Here is a 19,968-nt window from a genome sequence, read left to right on the forward strand (position 1 = left end):
CCCAATATGGTTTGAATCGATCCTTAGCATGATACAGCTCCCATATAAATCGAACTCCCGATTTTACTTCTTGAGCCCCTACAAGGCGCAATTCTCATCCGAATGGACTGAAATATTACACAATGACTTCTACAATGTTCATTTATGGTCCGAATCGAACTATAACTTGATATAGCTCCATTAACATAACAGTTTTTATTCATTATTCTTGTTTGCCTAAAAAGAGACACCGCGCAAAGAACTCGACAAATGCGATCCGGGTGGAGGGTATATAAGATTCTGCCCGGCCGAACTTATCAGGCTCTTACTTGTTTATATCTACCTTCAGTTCATAAGCCTTGTAAACAAATCCTTTAAATTGGAATATCCTATCCAGATGTAGGGTACAAACACTTATTAATCATAATGGCATGGGAACTTTAACTAGGAAAATTTTTCCAAAGAATGCAGAATAAATAAATCACTCATATGTGTGATTTATACAATTCAAGGCTTTAAGAAAATCATGGCAAGAAAAGCGCATAAATTTCTTTGCTTTGTTAACCAACTAAAAAGAATTGTTCCCAATGAAAATCTGCGATAACAGATAGGGAAAATATGCTCTTCATAGCGTTTATGCTCTTTGAATTTTCTGAGCATCCATACCCTTTTCAAGCAGTTTGAGTATTACGGCATTTCAAAGAATCCCAAGGAAAATAAACTTCTGGAACTTATAATTTTCTCCTTGCGTAAAAAACACCATAATGCCGCCTTTTGAGTTTTTGCTTGTGGTTGTAATTACAACCACCATTACATTGAAGAAATGCTGTACGAACAAATGGAGAACAATAACAACAAAGAAACCAGGCAACAAACAACAATTAAATTGCTTGAATAAACACTCTGCTTAAGTCAACTTAAGGCAACCATACCCAACCTTAATGGCCCAAGGTCCGTCCATCCAGTAAGGGGTGCGAGCCAAAGAAGGCCAGGCTAGAACAATTACTCATAAATCTCATGAAGTTCATGTTCATCAGAAAGTAAATTTCACTTACACCATTCATTATGCATGGATTCGCCAACCAAATACTCCAAGGGTACAGAGAGAGAAAAAGAAAGCGAAAGGAGGAGAAGATTTTTACAGAAACATTGCATCTCCGAAAGTTTAAATAAAATTTAATGATAATTAAAATTAACAGATGAACAAAAATCATGTGTAGTACGGAAGAATTGTAATTTGTCACAGAAAGAATGTCTGTTATTACACAAAAATACATGCATTGGGAAAAGTACAGCTAATAGACAGGGTTGTCGAGCGTGATTAATGTGGTAATTGTATCATAGATGCGTTTTCGCTATTAAAACGATTCAAATGCAACATACCAACACATGGCCCTTGAAGCCGTCACACCTAATATCGTTGAAAAGTCTTCTAACGAAAGACGAAACGCGTCCCATCTTTGGCTTTCCTTTTCCTTTTGCATCTCCGATCATTGAGCTCGTCTCGAAAGAGAAACATAAAAATTTGATTTTTTTTCAAAGACAAGATATCACAAAAAATTTTCTCTAACAGAAACAGCTATGCAAACAAAGGACAGTGAGTGAGTTTTCATATACTATTGGAGCTATATCAGGTTATGGACCAATTTGGGCCATACATGGTTTGGATATCGCAGATCATAGTAGATATTATTGTGCAAAAGTACAGCCAAATTGGATAAAAATTGCGGCCTTAGTTTTTACATGGAAAGCACCCAAGAAATGTCGCTAGCATTAGAAGGGGATAACAACATCTAAAAAATAAAATTCCGATGTTCTCGCCAGGTTTCGAACCGAGGCGTTTAGCGACATAGCGTGCTAGCCTCTGCACTACGGTGGCCTCCAAAATCGACAACATCGATTACATTTTACAAATTTGTTGTAAAGGGGAAGGCCTCTCTCCCCTTCCGATATCTTGACCCGTTTTAGTTTGTAATTTTATGTTTACTGTGTATCTTCCAAATTTACCCTATTCTCAAACTTATACCGCTCTCACCCAAATACACACACACACATACACAAGAAGTGAATGTATAGAAAAATTAATTGTTTGTTTAGTATTTTTTTCACAACAGCGGATCTTTTGTGTTGAAAAATGATATGGACCAAACATTTGAAGTTAACAGTCAAAGACATTCCAAGGTTAAATTGCCATTCATGTATTACAACATCATCAACACAGCAACTGCCACTTTCGCACTTTCCACCTCCCCTCATTTCTATGGTCATCTACATGTGTGTGAGTGCGTGCATGTGTCTTTTTCCCTAAACGAGCAGCTAAAAGGATAGAGCTGCCAAAATACCAACACAATCAATAAAAAAGTAAATAATCGCTTTGCATTAAAACTAAATAACCGACCACAACTTTGAACTGGAAGTCAATTTTTCTCGCAGAAACTTTCCATGCACGTCCGGAGGCTGGCAAAATATTTTATGAAGGATCATTAACCGCAATAACAACACGAACATTTACTTATTTAAATACCAGGCGAAAAAACCACACAAATAAACATAAATAAATGCACGCTCTTTTATGCCCTGGGGGGGAGAGGAAAGAGAAAAATGATTTTCCTTGCAGGGAGAAACCAGTGCAACGTTTCTACATGTGATGAATGGAAAATAGAATTGAGTTGAAGATGGGGGGGCATAGAAACCGAAACAAACTTCACATGGTTCTTGGCTAAGACGAAGCAACCACTTTGGGTAGTAAGTCAAAAACATGCAGCATTACAAATATTGGGTGCAGTAATAAGCAATGGACGTTTAAACCAAAACCTAGTCTCGCTGTGAGTTGTATAAAGTTGGAACAATTTCCCCTGTAGAGATGGCACTGTCAAGGATCAAGCAAAATTAATTTTCAAATAAGACAATCATCTTTGTCCAGAGAGATTGAAATTTAGGGAGGTTCATTTTTGGTGGTTATCGAGTCCAAATTAAAGACAACAAGTAAAAAGGTGTTAAGTTCGGCCGGTCCGAACTATGGATACCCACCACCTCGGGTCTATATGTAAACCACCTTTCATCAAAATCCTCATGTCTAATAGCAGTTATATCGAAATATGTTCCTATACTCATAAGTATAGTAGCTATGTCCAAAATTAAACCCATCTGAACCATAAACGACACGGTTGTCGAAAAGCCTAATATAACTCACTATGTCAAATTTCAGTGAAATCGGATTATAAATGCGCCTTTTATGGGGCGAAGACTTAAAATCGAGTTATTGGTCTACATGGCAGCTATATCCAAATCTGGATCGATTTGGACCAAGTTGCAAAAAAAAGTCGAAGAGCCTAACACAAAGCACTGTCCCAAATTTCGGCGAAATCAGACAATAAATGCGCCTTTTATGGGCCAAAAACCTTAAATCGAGAGATCGGTCTATATGGCAGCTATATTCAAATCGGGACCGATCTGGGCCAAATTGAAGAAGGACGTCGAAGAGTCTAACATAGCTCACTGTCTCAAATTTCAGCGACATCGGACAATAAATGCGTCTTTTATGGCCCAAAAACCTAAACCGATCAGGGCCAAATTGAAAAAAAACATGTCGAAGGGCCTCACTCACTGTTCCTAATTTCAGCAAAATCGGATAATTAATGTGGCTTTTATGGGCCTAAGATCCTAAATCGGAGGATCGGTCGAGATTTGGTTATGGCTGCCATCATAACCAAATCTCGACCGATCAGGGCCAAGTTGAAGAAGGATGTCGAAGGGCCTAAGACAATTCACTGTCCCAAATTTCAGTAAAATCGGATAATAAATGTGGCTTTTATGGGCCTAAGACCCTAAATCGGAGGATCGGTATATATGGCAGCTATATCCAAATCTGGACCGATCTTGGCCAAATTGCAGAAGGATGTCGAAGGGCCTAACACAACTCACTGTCCCACATTTCTGCAAAATCGGTTAATAAATCTGGTTTTTATGGGCCTAAGACCCTAAATCGGATGATCGGTCTATATGGCAGCTATATCCAAATGTAGGCCGATCATTTGAATACCGTATTGTGCCGCTCAGACTGCATATAGATTTAGGGTTTTATTTGGAGGTAAACAGACGCATTTCGATATGATATCCGCACTCTATTCCCTTATACCCTTCATTTGAGTTATATATTGTCTCTATGGGCCCATATGTCTGTTTGGAAATATTCTTGAGGGTGGTTGGCCCCCTTGCACTTGACCTCTTATTATACCCATCACCGAAGGATGAGGGTATGTTCATTTTGTCACTTCGTTTGCAACACATCGAAATATTCTTTTCCGACACTATAAAGCATATAAGAGCTACCAATGCATCCAGAAAAAGTAACAGTTTGGTGCGGTTTATAGGTTGGTTGCATCATTGGACCGTACTTCTTCGAAGATGATGCGAACCGAAAAGTAACTGTGAATGATGAACGCTATCATGAGATGATATCCAACTTTTTTTGGCCCAAAATGCAAGAGCTTGACTTGTGTGAGCTTGACAAAACTGTATATGTAGCCTATTGATGTTCTTAGAATTGTGTCTTCGGAGGATCGACATGCTGAAGAAGAATGAATGCGGCCACAGGTCCATTGTAAATTCTGTAGATGAGGAGGATAAATTGAGTAAGATATCCGACTAGGAAGTTCTCAGACCAGGATCGAACTAAGATACGATCCTGCAGCTTTGTTTTTTTTTTTTAAATGAGGAGAATATGGCGGGGATGCTGTGTTTGTGGACGATAAGACCTCGGTCTTCACTTATGGCTCCCAAATGGAGTCAGGGACGAATTTTCTTTTCCTTTTTCGCTGCTCGATATCGGTATGTTGCTAAGAATGCAAATATGCAAAATTTGACCATAAATATTCCATTGAGGATCAGGGGCAAACTTCTCACATATCAATGAGTGCTGTCCGATTCAAGTTTATGACAGGGGCCTTCTTTATATAGCCGATTTCGAACGGTGGGCCGCAGTGAGACTCTTCTTTGGGGAGAAGTTTTTACATGACTGCCATACCATTTTCTCCAATGACATTGTTCCTCATAAATGTCGCTAGGATTAGGAGGAGAATAATTACCGCTGAAAATATTTGCTGTTGTTCTCGCCAGGACTCGAACCCAGGCGTAATGAGTCATAGGCGGACATTTAACCTCTGCGCTACAATGGCCTCCCGTTGCTAAGACTGCACAACGAATATAAGGTTTTTTTCGGGAAGAGGTCTGTGCCGTACGATAGCCACAAATGAAATCGTGGGAAGGGATTCACCGCATTAGAAACTCTGGATTTATGTGGGCAATATATCGTCTCACTAAAGGCTTTAGATTCGAGGACATTAAGGACAAAGTGCATGGCGAAATGTTTAAATTCCCTGAAAAAACCCAGGCTTGCGGCATATCGCTGACTTGGGTTCCTGGACATTAGGAGCTTGCACATGGCGAGCGAACCAATCGCCAATCATAACATTATCGTGCTAAAGACCGAATTTGAGAGGATGGTCAGTGTGGAGTTGAGGGCGACGTGGAAGTCTTTACATGAATGCCACTTTTCCAGGACTCTCTGGGCTACGGACGGCCAAAGGAAGACTAAATAGTTGCTGGCTATCAAAAAGAGGACACTGAGCTCAATGGCAAGAGTATTAACAAGGCGCTATACGAGAAACTCTCATGGAAATCCCGAATAACGTTTATTGAAGATGACTTTTGAATTGAGGTCACGGCCAAATTGCTTGTCAAGAATTGTTATCTCCAGTTTTATTTTCCAAAAGATTCAACAAAAGCCTTAACGTTCTGCCTAATACCAGTAACACCAGTCATTGCCCATCAGGCTGTACATGCAAACTTTACACTGTGTCGATGTGGATAAGCAGTAAGGGTCTACACCCCATAGTCTTTCCATTTTAAGGAGGAGGTTTGTTTTCGATTTCGCCGGCCTTGCAAACTTGAGAGGCTCAAAGAGAAAGAGAGAGAGAGAGAGACAGAAAGACTAGATGCGATGGTTTTGATAGAGGATTCGAAGATATTCAATACGCAATACTTGCGGATGTCAAGACCCCAGATCGGTTTATATGACAGCTATATCAGGTTATGAACAGATTTGAACCATTCTTAATACAGTTGTTGGAAGTCATAACAAAACACCTCAATAACAATTGCGGCTTCCAAGGACACCAGATGTAATTTGAGGAGATCGATTTATGTGAGCCCATAGACTGATTTCAAACGTACACAGCATGGGTGTGCACTATTTCAGCTAGGTTAGGTAAGAGCGGCAGACTCACTTAGACAATTATTAAATCCATTGTGATACCACAATAGCGACAGACCAAGGTTTATGGCGGTAATCGAACCCACGACCCCTGCACTGGTAATCCAAGCACGCTACCAACTTGGCTATCGGGCACGGCGTTGACAAAGTTACCACATTCATTCATAAATGCGAATCAACACACAAATGTTATCAGATCATCCACAAATTTTCATAGACCACCAACAGTTTTTTGTAAATGAAACGTTCACACCCGTTCACATTCCGACAACGTTTAGTGCACAGATTTAAAAATCCATCCATCCCATTGAATGTTTACAAACGCCTTAACACATTGCACCACAGACGATTATGTACGTACAGAGCATCATTTAAGCCTAAGGTTGGTATACATACACATTTTGCCGGGATGATGTTCATAACGGTGGGTGCATGAAACATCAACGCGTGTTCACAAAATCATCCACACTTGTTAACAATATTTCCAACAACGTGTGTGTATGATATGACATATGACAACATTGGTGCATGATTTTGTTATATCTATTTTCTATCAGTGTAGAGGCTCAAATGCTAATCCCATTTTTATGAGAGCTGTAGCCAAAGCTAAACCAATATAGCCCATTAGCAATTCCCATCCAACAACATCAATAAGAATATTAACCGCTATCGGGATTTCCACAGACGGACGGACATGTCTGAGCGTCTTAGAATTAGAGCCGGTAAACAATCGATAATCGCAACATTCGATATTTTCGATAGTTTTAATAATAAATATCGATAGTATTGATACTATCGTTCATTTCCCATTACCTATATTTCAAACGAAAATGAGAAGTAAAAATCAGAAGATTGATATATATAGAAGCAATATCAATGCACAGACCAAATAAAATCTAGGCTAATAAAGTCAGTTGGGAGTCATAAGAGAAAATGATTGTACAAATTTTTGGCCTAATCGGATGAAAATTGCGCCCTCTATAGGCGCAATGTATCTTTAAGGGTACATTCAGTGTAGGATTGCTTATTTTTGCAAAAAATTTAACTTTTGCGATAGTATCCGTCGGAAAAATATCAATCGATATACAGTCAAAAAAATTTAATATCGATAGTGCTATCGATATTTTACCAGCTCTACTTAGAATGCCAAGACAATCGATAACATACATATATAAACTATGGGGTCTCAAATCAATATTTCGAGGTGTCACAAACCGAAGGACTTGATTAGTATGCCCCTTCCCCCGCAATCCTATGTTGCTGGGTATAAAAATTCTTAAATTATTCCCTAATTAGTACCTACCAGCTAATATTTCCTATTTTAATACGCAAAATGTATTAACTCAAAATTAAATTAAATTAACCCTATATGCCTTTAGTGCTAAGGACAGCTTTTCTGTGAATTTTTTCAATGACATACTAAATTTCTTCTTAATTTAAAACCAAAATTCTTCGTAGATTGCGGTACTACGCTTTTCTGTGGAACAAATGCGCCTACCATCTTTTCATCATCAAACCACTTCACTTTCTTAAAAAGGATATTTCAAGTACCACATATTGCGCGCTGTGCAAAGTCAGTCAATGAAATTAAAATTTTTAATATGTTTTAGCCATATATGCATGTGAGTACATGCTAAGAGATTTCTCAATTGGTATTCGCAATGGATGTTTTCGACAAAAAACAACAAGAGTTCCCAGACATTGAAATCGTTTTTGCAAAAAAAAAAAAAAAAACGAAAGAAAAGAAAAAAAGCTGAAAATTAATTTACAGTGAAAGGTAAACATTTTTACCAATTACCCCAAAAAGGCCTATTAAACATGAAAAATTTCGACTTGCCAAACAAAAATGCCAAGGAAAAAGTTTAAGCCAAACCATGGGAAATGCAGAGCAACAGAAGTTACATGTGTACACTCAGAAAAACAGAAAAAAAGTTGTAAAAAATAGCAAAAAATAGCAAAAAACCAGTAAGGAAAGGAAAAAGTCGGGAGGTGACTTCATAATACCTTACACCTACCCTATAGGTACAAAGTGGGAGCTATATGTGATTCTGAACCAATTTTGATGGACCTCGACGGAAGATTTCGGATGGGTTATTTAACTATCCGTATGAAATCTCAAGCAAATATGTTCAAACTCTTATAACTATAGTTGACATATGACATCATTATTGCAAATTACCAAAAATCAGATGAACATATATACGGGAGCTACATCTAAATCTGAACCGATTTTGCCCAAACTTCTTAGATATTGTTGTAGGCATCGAGGAAATGTTGGCAACATTAGTCAAAATAAGCTTGCAGTGGCTCTAGAAGTAAAAATCGGGCGATATACATATATGGCAGCTATATCTAAATCTGGATCGGTTCCTATGTAATTCTCAGTTATATTAAGAGTCATAAGAAAATCATTGCTGCTAAATTTCGAGAGAATCGGTTAATAAATGTGCGCTTTATTGCAATATTTCTCACAATCTGATGAACATATATATGGAAGCTATATCTAAATCTGAACCGATTTCGACCAAACCTTATGGATATTGGGAAAGTTGTCGAGGAAAATGTTGTACAAAGTTTTGGAAAGATTGGTGAATAAATGCCCTTGCAGTGGCTCTAGGAGGGAAAATCAGGCAATATATATATGTGAGAGCTATATCTAAATAAGAACCGATTTCTGTGAAATTCACCACTGATGTCAAGAGCTATAAGAAAATCGTTCCTGCCAAAGTTCGAGAGAATCGGTTAACCAATGACCATTTTATTGCATTACTACTGCAAATCGGACGAACATATAAATGGGAACTATATCTAAACCTGAACCGATTTCAAGCCTACATCATAGATATTGCAAAATTCGACGATGAAATCGTTGTACGAAGTTTTGGGAAGATTGGTCAATAAATGTGCTTATAATGGCTCTAGGAGTGAAAATCGAGCGATATATATATGACAGCTATATCTAATTTCTATGAACCGATTTCTATGAAGTTCCCTAGTAATATCGAGAGTCATAAGGAAATCCTTCCTGCCAACTTTCGAGAGTATCGGTTAATAAATGACCACTTTTTTTGCATTATTATAATCGTCTCAGGCCCGAAATACATAACTGTACCAAATTTGAAGACAATCGGATGAAAAACTAATCTTAGACCGATCTGAACCATACAAGACACGGATGTCGAAAAGCCTAACATAGGTCACTGTGTCAAATTTCAGCGAAATCGGATTATAAATGGGCCTTTTATAGAGCCAAGACTTTAAATCGAGAGATCGGTCTATATCAAAATCTGAACCGATCTGGACCAAATTGAAGAGGGCTGACGAAGGACCTAACACAACTTACTGTCCCAAATCAATGAAATCGGCCAATAAATGTGCCTTTTATGGGCCCAAAACCTTAAAGCGAGAGATCGGTCCATAGGGCAGCTATATCCAAATCTGGACCGATCGGGACCAAATTGAAGAGGGCTGACGAAGGGCCTAATACAACTTACTGTCCCAAATTTCGGCGAAATCGTACAATAAATTTGCCTTTTATGGGCCCAAAATCTTAAATCGAGAGATCGGTCTATATGGCAGCTATATCCAAATCTGGACCGATCTGATCCAAACTGAAGAAGGATGTCGAAGAACCTAACACAACTCACTATCCCAAATTTCGGCAAAATCAGATAATAAATGCGCCTTTTATGGCCCCAAAAACTTAAATCGAGAGATCGGTCCATACGGCAGCTATATCCAAATCTGGACCGATCTAGGCCACATTGAAGAAGGGTGTCGAAGGGCCTATTACAACTCACTTTTCCAAATTTCGACTACATCGGACAATAAATGCGTCTTTTATGGGCCAAAATCTTAAATCGAGAGATCGGTCCATATGGCAACTATATCCAAATCTCAACCGATCTAGGCCAAATTGCATAATGTTGTCGAAGAACCTAACGCAACTCATTGTTCCCAATTTCGGCGAAATCGGACAATAAATGCGCCTTTTATGGGCCCAAATCATTATATCGAGACATCGGTATATATATGGCAGCTATATCTAGACCTAGACCGATCTGGGCCAAATTGAAGAAGGATGACGAAGAACCTAACGCTACTCATTGTTCCAAATTTCGGCGAAATCGGACAATAAATGTGGCTTTTATGGGCCTAAGACCCCAAATCGGAGGATCGGTCTATATGGCAGCTATATCCAAATTAGGACCGATCTGGGCCAAATTGACAACTCATTGTCCCGAATTTCAGCAAAATCAGATAATAAATGCGCCTTTTATGGGCCCAAAACCATAAATCGAGAGATCGGTCTATATGGCAGCTATGTCCAAATATGAACCGATCTGAGCCAAATTGAAGAAGGATGCCGAAGCGCTTAACACAACTCACTGTTTCAAATTTCAGCAAAATCGGATAATAAATGTGGATTTTATGGGCCTAAGGCCCTAAATCGGCGGATCGATCTATATGGGGGCTATATCAAGATATAGTTCGATATAGCCCATCTTCGAACTTAACCTGCTTATGGACAAAAAAAGAATCTGTGGAAAGTTTCAGCTGACGCTAAAAGACTGTAGCGTGATTTCAACAGACTGACTGACAGACCGACGGACATGGCTATATAGTCTTAGATTTTTACGCTGATCAAGAATATATATACTTTGTAGGGTCGGAAATGGATATTTCGATGTGTTGCAAACGGAATGACAAAATGAATATACCCCCATCCTTCTGTGTTGGGTATAAAAACATACTTAAACACACATTAAAGAATATTTAATATTTTAGAAAAAAAAACTAAAACATTTTAAAAAGTGTTTTACAAAAAGTGTCTTGGAAGCCACCATTGCGCAGAGGTTAGCATGTCCGTCTATAAAATTGGACACCTGGGTTCAAATCCTAGGGAGACCATAAGAAAAAATGTTCAGCGTTGATTTTCTCCCCTCCTAATGCTGGCAACATATGTGAGGAACTATGCCATAAAAAACTTCTCAACCAAGAGATGTCGCGCTGCGGCTAGAGCTGGCAAAATATAGATGGCACTATCGATATCTAATTTTTTTTGCTGAATATCGATTGCTATTTTTCCGATAGATATTAAGCAAAATTTCAATTTTTAAGAAAACTAGACGAAAATAAGCAATTCGACGCAGAATGTATCCTTTAAGAAACATTGCGCCTATAGGGGGCGCAATTTTCAACCGATTAGGCATCGGTCGACTTTTGCCTTTTCTTACTTTTTCTTTTAATTTTTCCCAGTGTACTTAAATGCTGTTAAAGCAAAGCAAGTAACAAACATTTACAAATCACTGGAATTAATTTAATGCTATTGGAACATTATTGGTCCGCCATGACAACGTTTATCTCCAAGGATGGAGATGAAGATACCTCCACCAATGCAAAAATAAAATCCAAATAGGAAAATGGAGTGGACTATGCATTTCCCATTTACCTATAGCCTTTGGATGTGAAATTTTTGCATATATGAAAGCAACGATGGCCCTGTATTCCAATGATTATATTCTAATGCCCATCAAGCACCGGAGATTTTATCTAAAAACTCTCATATTCCCTAAATCCGGATCTTGTAATCAATTTGTTTGTTGCCACAGCAACCAAGCCAATGGCCCCGAGCTTAGGCGAGAGCTGGGTGAGCCTGAGTGATGGATTTTTGTTTTTTCATCATTTTAAATAATTCATGTGAAAATATTCGAAGCAGCCCCACAGTACACAAATTCTATGCCCAAGCTTTAGTGCCCCTGATCCCCCCTCTAACACTATTCAGGTATGTGAACTCGCATGTTTACATGCATTTTTTTTTTGGCCCCCACCTCAACTTATCTCAAGAGATAAAAATTTACTTCACATTTGAATAAACAATCGAAAAATATTTAAAAGACCTTTTGGCCATTAGCATGGCATGGTTGGTGTTTTGGCTGGCTGACTGGAAGCTCGATTTGTTGGCAGTTGTCTAGATCTCTAAGTAAGTCATTAAAATACGTATTAGCTCATAAACAACACCGGTAGTAAGCTTTATGTAGCACATTCAAGGCATAATTTGAAATTAAAGTGACCAGAGTCAAAAAATGTGAACTTTTATTTTTATACGATTTGATTTGGATTTGGATATGGATTTGGAATTGGATTTGGATTTGGAATTGGATTTGGTTTTGGTTTTGGATATGGATATGGATATGGATATGGATTTGGATTTGGATTTGGATTAGGATTTGGATTTGGATTTGGATTTGGATTTGGATTTGGATTCGGATTCGGATTTGGATTTGGATTGGGATTTAGATTTGGATTTGGATTTGGTTTTGTATTTGGATATGGATATGGATATGGATTTGGTTTTGACTTGGATTTGGATATGGATTTGGATTTGGATTTTTTTTGGATTAGGATTTGGATTTGGATATAGTTTTGGATATGGATATGGATTTTTTTTTTTTTGGATTAGGATTTGGATTTGGATTTGGATATGGATTTGGATTTGGATATGGATATGGATATGGATATGGATATGGATATGGATATGGAAATGGATTTGGATATGGATTTGGATTTGGATTAGGATGAGGATTAGGATTTGGATATGGATATGGATATGGATATGGATATGGATATGGATATGGATTTGGATTTGGATTTGGATTTGGATTTGGATATGGATATGGATATGGATTTGGATTAGGATTTGGATTTCGATTTGGATTTGGTTTTTGATATAGATTTGGATTTGGATTTGGATTCGGATTTGGATTTGGATTGGGATTTAGATTTGGATTTGGCTTTGGATTTGGATATGGATATGGATTTGGTTTTGACTTGGATTTGGATATGGATTTGGATTTGGATTTTTTTTGGATTAGGATTTGGATATGGATTTGGATATGGATATGGATTTTTTTTTTTTTGGATTAGGATTTGGATTTGGATATGGATTTGGATTTGGATATGGATATGGATTTGGATTTGGAATTGGATTTGGATTTGGATTTGGATTTGGATTTGGATTTGGATTAGGATGAGGATTAGGATTAGGATTTGGATATGGATATGGATATGGATATGGATATGGATATGGATTTGGATTTGGATTTGGATTTGGATATGGATATGGATATGGATATACATATGGATTTGGATTTGAATTTGGATTTGGATTTTAGTTTTGGATTTGGATTTGGATCTGGATTTGGATTTGGATTTGGATTTGGATTTGGATTTGGATTTGGATTTGGATTTGAATTTGGATTTGGATTTGGATTTGGATTTGGATATGGATATGGATATGGATATGGATATGGATATGGATATGGATATGGATATGGATTTGGATTTGAATTTGGATTTGGATTTTAGTTTTGGATTTGGATTTGGATCTGGATTTGGATTTGGATTTGGATTTGGATTTGGATTAGGATGAGGATGAGGATTAGGATTTGGATATGGATATGGATATGGATATGGATTTGGATTTGGATTTGGATATGGATATGGATATGGATATGGATATGGATATGGATATGGATATGGATATGGATATGGATATGGATTTGGATTTGAATTTGGATTTGGATTTTAGTTTTGGATTTGGATTTGGATCTGGATTTGGATTTGGATTTGGATTTGGATTTGGATTTGGATTTGGATATGGATATGGATATGGATATGGATATGGATATGGATATGGATTTGGATTTGAATTTGGATTTGGATTTTAGTTTTGGATTTGGATTTGGATCTGGATTTGGATTTGGATTTGGATTTGGATTTGGATTTGGATTTGGATTTGGATTTGGATTTGGATTTGGATTTGGATTTGGATTTGGATTTGGATTTGGATTTGGATTTGGATTTGGATTTGGATTTGGATTTGGATTTGGATTTGGATTTGGATTTGGATTTGGATTTGGATTTGGATTTGGATTTGGATTTGGATTTGGATTTGGATTTGGATTTGGATTTGGATTTGGATTTGGATTTGGATTTGGATTTGGATTTGGATTTGGATTTGGATTTGGATTTGGATTTGGATTTGGATTTGGATTTGGATTTGGATTTGGATTTGGATTTGGATTTGGATTTGGATTTGGATTTGGATTTGGATTTGGATTTGGATTTGGATTTGGATTTGGATTTGGATTTGGATTTGGATTTGGATTTGGATTTGGATTTGGATTTGGATTTGGATTTGGATTTGGATTTGGATTTGGATTTGGATTTGGATTTGGATTTGGATTTGGATTTGGATTTGGATTTGGATTTGGATTTGGATTTGGATTTGGATTTGGATTTGGATTTGGATTTGGATTTGGATTTGGATTTGGATTTGGATTTGGATTTGGATTTGGATTTGGATTTGGATTTGGATTTGGATTTGGATTTGGATTTGGATTTGGATTTGGATTTGGATTTGGATTTGGATTTGGATTTGGATTTGGATTTGGATTTGGATTTGGATTTGATTTGATTTGATTTGATTTGATTTGATTTGATTTAATTTGATTTGATTTGATTTGATTTGATTTGATTTGATTTGATTTGATTTGATTTGATTTGATTTGATTTGATTTGATTTGATTTGATTTGATTTGATTTGATTTGATTTGATTTGATTTGATTTGATTTGATTTGATTTGATTTGATTTGATTTGATTTGATTTGATTTGATTTGATTTGATTTGATTTGATTTGATTTATCCAAAATTTTTTTTCGATTTTGTTTCTTCAAATAAATTTATTTTTTTTTCTGCCTTATACATTTTGGTTGGATAGTTTGATCAGTTTTTCGCCTGGTCACCCCATGCCAGCTATTGAATTTAATAGAATTGATCGCCAAAAGGTCTTTCTAAGTCAATTCCATTCATTCGGTTGCGGCTAAGCCTCTTATGAATGTTTTTCTCGCTGCCAGGGAAATGAAAATTGTTTTACCATAAAGTTGCAAATATGCAAATGCCGTAGAGCTGACCTGGCTATACACGCCCGCCTTACTACCGCTCTGCTCTAGTCCATTCACTGTTGCCTACTTTGCACAGAGCCTACTGTCTTACATGGATTAAATGGCATGAAGTATAGCATGGAAAAAGCCTTTGGCCAATAGGCAAAAAGAGCCAAACATCACCTAAAGAGGTAGTTATCTGCATGTGTGTGCGCAACTGTTCATTAGGCCAAGTGTACATAACGGATTTAAATGGTAAATGGTAGGGCGGGCGGATGGTACCAGAAACAATGGCCTATCTAATGGCTGTGGTGCTGGTAGAATTGTGCTATTAACCCCTTACTTGCGGTATTGCGTGCCATAGACGTGTGGGTATATGTATCTATTTGTGCGCCTTAATCAGTTGTTGTCTACGCCAACGCCTACACTTTGCGCTCTATCGTTCCTTGGCATTGGTCGTGGCATTCGTAATAACGTAATAACTTAACAGTTGCTCCGTTTACAACTCAATTCACAATCGCCTTGTCGCAGTCGCTATTCTTGTTCTTGTTGTAATGGAGCAGTTAGACTTTATCGCCTGGCTCATTGTCGTTACAGCCGTTGTCTTCTTACATGGCATCTTATCCAGCGGATCTATTGCATCCTGCGATTATAGATGTTGGCATTGTGGTGTCATGTATCATCATCACCATCCTCGTTCTCATCCGCATCCCAATGTCAGCATCCTACCCAATTTAAACATAGAATAGTCTATGGTTTTGTTCGACAGCCGTAGTTTTCCTTGTCGCTGTTGGTTTTGGGTTGGCACAGTCATTATTACACTGGCCTACTTTATTTTTTAGATGGGGGGACATTTTAAAAATGAGCTTAAGTGCCACAGAGCAACATCTCTGATGTTCCTGCCAGGCATTCAGCGTCATAGGCGGACATGCTAACCTTTGCGCTACGGTGGCCTCCCATATATGAGTCTTGCATCACGCATCAAGTCCCTTCTATGCAGTTGTTGAAGGCACACCATTCACTCAAACCCTAACTGCAGGCTGAACTAGGAATCGATCAACTGCATTGATAAGTAGTACATGGATCGTGAGGATAGGTTATAATGGCCGTCTGCTATCAGACTAATTGAGACAGTTTGTGTCCATTGAAATACCACAGTAGCAAACGATCACAGCTTCAGATGGGAATTGAACTCACGACCTCTACACTGGTAAGGCGGACAAGAAAGCCACTCAGCTGCCGGTGCGCACATTGCACAACATTGTCTGAATCATTGTCATTGTCACATAGGCTAACATGTTCAGCAATTCATGTAGTCCTGTGTCAACTGCAATTTTCTTTTCATACCATACTGTTACAACTTCCTACGAGATTTGTGAATGTAGTTTCTATCCGTATGGTGTTGTGCATTGCTACACAATAGAAGGGAACATTTCTTCTGCCCCTCAGTTAAAAAAAAGATTCCTATTCTCCGCGGAGGATTTCAGGATTTCACTCATTTTGATGTTGGCTGCAAGACTATTGGCACGAGGCAGCTGAAATGTGTTCTGTGTTACGTGCTCATTCATAAATTTGGTTTATTTTTTCTATGATTTTACTTCTCGTACTAAGCGATTCTAAGAACACTTCCTTTAAAGCCATGGCTTATCCTGTGTAGTGTAATTGAAGCAACATTGGTAGCATACTCTAGCCTTGAAAAAAAAAACATCAGCTAGGTAAAATGTGCTCAGAAATAAAATTTTCACTTAATGATTCTAAGAAAGGGAAAATTATATATTTATTTAAATGGCAGATGTATTTTTAAAGTTTTGGTGCCAATTAAGGAGCTTTAATAAATACAGCATACTTCAAGGGGCATATGAAAATTGTATTAAAAACATTGCATACCCCAAGGAGCCAAGTAATAATAAAATTATTCGTTTTTTTTATATTATCCCCGAAAAGTCTAAAGTAACTGAACTAATTTTTGTGAAAATATCATAGTATGTCCTTGCAGCAAAAGGGAGTAATTCAATATTTGATGTCTGTAGTGGTGTCTGTCCTTCATCCTTATCAAAATCAAACAAAAAAAGCTATCCAACTTTAGCGAATTTACACCAACTCCTAAAGTTAACCTTATATAACGAATCTTGTATCAGGGGTTTTTAGACTAAGAATATTCCAACATTTTCTATTGCATGCCTTATTAATATAGTCATACATTTGTTGCATACTTTAAAGGGAAAGCGAGAGTAAGTGATTATACCGTTACTTTTAACGAAAAAATTATTTCAACAGAAATCTTGTTAGAACAAAAAATTTGTGTAAACAATTTTTACAATCAAATAAAAATACATTATAAAGAAATAAACTTTTAGTAAACGTTTCTAGAGAACTAAAATTTTGTCATAATTTTATAAAAATAATTTTCTTTGCCTTTTTGCTTCTTTTGTTTGGTCACAAAAATTATTTCATTTTGTACTTGGATTACTTTCAGCGTAGACCAATATGTTTTATTCCTCTATTTCAAATAGAAAAGCAAAACAACAAAATTCCTTTAAAGAGTCTCAGCAATGTGGTGTGTTAAACGTATTGGGGGTGGGCTGCAATGTACGCGATTTCGTCTTTTGCCAGAGGTCTCATCAGATTGCGATGCCAGCAAAAGGTAACATGCATGAAAATGAAAATGTTCAAAAACAAACAAAAAATAATGTGAAATACATAATAACAATAAAGAATACTTAATTCTGTTTCAAAATGATGCATTGATGACTAGTTTGTATCGGAATAATGGAAAGTAAACAAACGTTGGGTATGTACGGCACTTTTATCAATTTGACAATGGTGTTGACGAAGATACATGGCGTATCAGAAATCGCGATCCACCATGCCAGTTAAAGTGTTTTGAATAATAACACACACTTGCAATATATCTAAATATACACCGATATGGCCCATTTGCTATCCCCAACAACCTACATCAAAAGTTAGTATCTGTGCAAAATTTCAAGGACACGGCTAGATCGACTCAGAACATCGATACGATCAAGAATATATATACATTATGGGGTCTTAGACGAATATTTCGATGTGTTACAAACGGAATGTCTAGATTAGAATACCCCCATCCTACACGTCGCAGTTTTCTTCCGATCGTCTTCAAATTTGGTACAGGCATGTTCTTCGGCCTAGAGACGAAGATATAGATTTAGATATAGCTCCCATATATATGTTCGTCCGATTTGCAGTAATAATGCAATTAAATGGTCATTTGCTAACCAATTCTTTCGAAATTTGGCTGGAAGGATTTTCTTTTGACTCTTGACATTACCGGAATTTCATAGAAATCGGTTCAGATTTAGATATAGCTCTTATCTTTTTATATATAAAAATCAAATTGTGTTTATTTGTAGGTTTGGTTGTTTGTTAGGGTACTAAATTTTTTGATATCTGAAGGGGGGGCGGACCCTCCCCCTTACCTTAATTTTCAGAAACGCCAAATCTCGGAGATGGGTGGAGCGATTTAAGCGAAATTTTGTGTGCTCTCATATAGTACCCTAAAAACAAAAATGTTTAATCCAAATTTCGGATGGGGTACCTAGGGGGGCCGCCCCATCCTAAAACCTGCCAAACATATATTTAGACCAATCACGACAATATGGGACTCAAATGAAAGTTATTTAGGAAAAGAAAACGTATCTGATATCCAATTGTCGGACCAAGTGTTAGGGGGACCACCCCAAGCCCCAAAACACCCCTAAATCGGACATATTTACCGACCATGGCAATATGGGACTCAAATGAAAGGTATTTGCGATTAGAATACGAATCTTATATCCAAATGTGGGATCACGTTTCTGGGGATCCACCCTTTCCCCAAAACACCCCCCAAACAGGTCTTATTTACTGACCATAGCAATATGGGGCTTAAATAAAAGGTATTTAAGTGTAGAATTCGAATCTGATTTCCAAATATGGGACCAAGTGTTTGGGGGGCCACCTCTCGCCAAAAACATCCCCCAAAGGGGACAAATTTACGTCCATTGCAATATGGGGCTCAAATGAAAGATCTTTGGGAGTAAAGCACGAATCTGATATCAATATTAGGGAAAAGTGTTTATGGGGCCACAACACCACCCAAATAGGAAGTATTTTCTGACCATTGCTATATGAGGCTCAAAGAAGAGGGTTTTTAGAGTAGAACACGAATCCGATATATATTTTCAAGGTCAACTCACTGAGTGTCGTAGCGGAGCAGGCCCGGGTCAGCTAGTATCTAAATATAGTCCGATCTTAACCATATTTGGATTGGATGGCGGGAAGCTTACTCACTGTTGCAAATTTCAGACCCTTAATCGGCAGTTCGGCCTATAAGGCAGCTATATCCAAATATGGTCTGATTTGGCCCGGTCAAGAACTTACCCTGCGTGCAGCAAAAAAACGTGACATCTCAATATCTCAGTTCTAGAAGGCTGTAGAGTGATTACAACAGACGGACGGACGGACAGACACACGAACTTCGTTAATTCGGCTTCCAATTTTTCGACATTCGGAAATATATATACTATGTAGGGTCGTAAATGGATATTTCGATGTGTTGCAAACTGATTGTCTAATTGAATGTACCCCCTTTCCTTTGGTGGTGGGTAAAAAAATTCTAAAATCGAACATACTTAACTCACGAAAATAACGAGAATTTTTTGATCAGGCCTCGTAGCTACCACGTATACACTCTTGCATTTGTGACTTGTTTTAGCCGATTTAGCTGAAATTTGAAACCATGACTTGT

At 37.5% G+C, this 19,968-nt stretch overlaps 1 protein-coding gene across 1 annotated transcript in view; it reads right to left on the reverse strand.

Moving 5' to 3' along the window:
• Positions 1-19,968, reverse strand: part of LOC106081284 (putative uncharacterized protein DDB_G0279653) — a 337,199-nt gene that overhangs the window by 258,293 nt on the left and 58,938 nt on the right. The gene's annotated exons all lie outside the window — the stretch shown is intronic.

This window comes from Stomoxys calcitrans, chromosome 3 (assembly GCF_963082655.1).
Source record: "Stomoxys calcitrans chromosome 3, idStoCalc2.1, whole genome shotgun sequence".
Lineage (NCBI taxonomy): Eukaryota > Metazoa > Arthropoda > Insecta > Diptera > Muscidae > Stomoxys > Stomoxys calcitrans.